We start from the raw sequence: 325 nt of genomic DNA, 5'->3' as shown, positions 1-325 counted from the left end.
ATCTGATGAGCAGGTGGCACCTTGTACGGCAGCCTCGGCCGAATGTTGAATGTTTCCTGTATGTTGTAAAAGCGCTTTAGTTGTTAAGACTAGAAAAGCGCTATATAAATACAGCACATTTACATAGCCTGACTGATGATTCTTGGCTTGACGACATTCAACTTAAAGCGGAACTCTCGCCAAAATGCTGTTTGTGGATGTACTCGAGTCAAACCTTTGTTTAAAAGCAGAATTAGGACGGAACCGCCACTTTTAAGATTGACCGTATTCTCATTTTCAGGCAAATTAAAATCATCTATAAAATCACTAAGAAGGCTCGACACAA

The 325-nt window shown here is 40.3% G+C and overlaps 1 protein-coding gene across 1 annotated transcript in view; it reads right to left on the bottom strand.

Annotated features, from left to right (window-relative positions):
- Window positions 1-325, bottom strand: part of abr (ABR activator of RhoGEF and GTPase) — a 143,066-nt gene that overhangs the window by 61,867 nt on the left and 80,874 nt on the right. The window lies entirely within an intron of this gene.

Source organism: Etheostoma spectabile, chromosome 13 (assembly GCF_008692095.1).
Source record: "Etheostoma spectabile isolate EspeVRDwgs_2016 chromosome 13, UIUC_Espe_1.0, whole genome shotgun sequence".
NCBI lineage: Eukaryota > Metazoa > Chordata > Actinopteri > Perciformes > Percidae > Etheostoma > Etheostoma spectabile.
The sequence above is the reverse complement of the archived record's forward strand: the minus strand, read 5'-3'. Positions and strand labels throughout refer to the sequence as shown.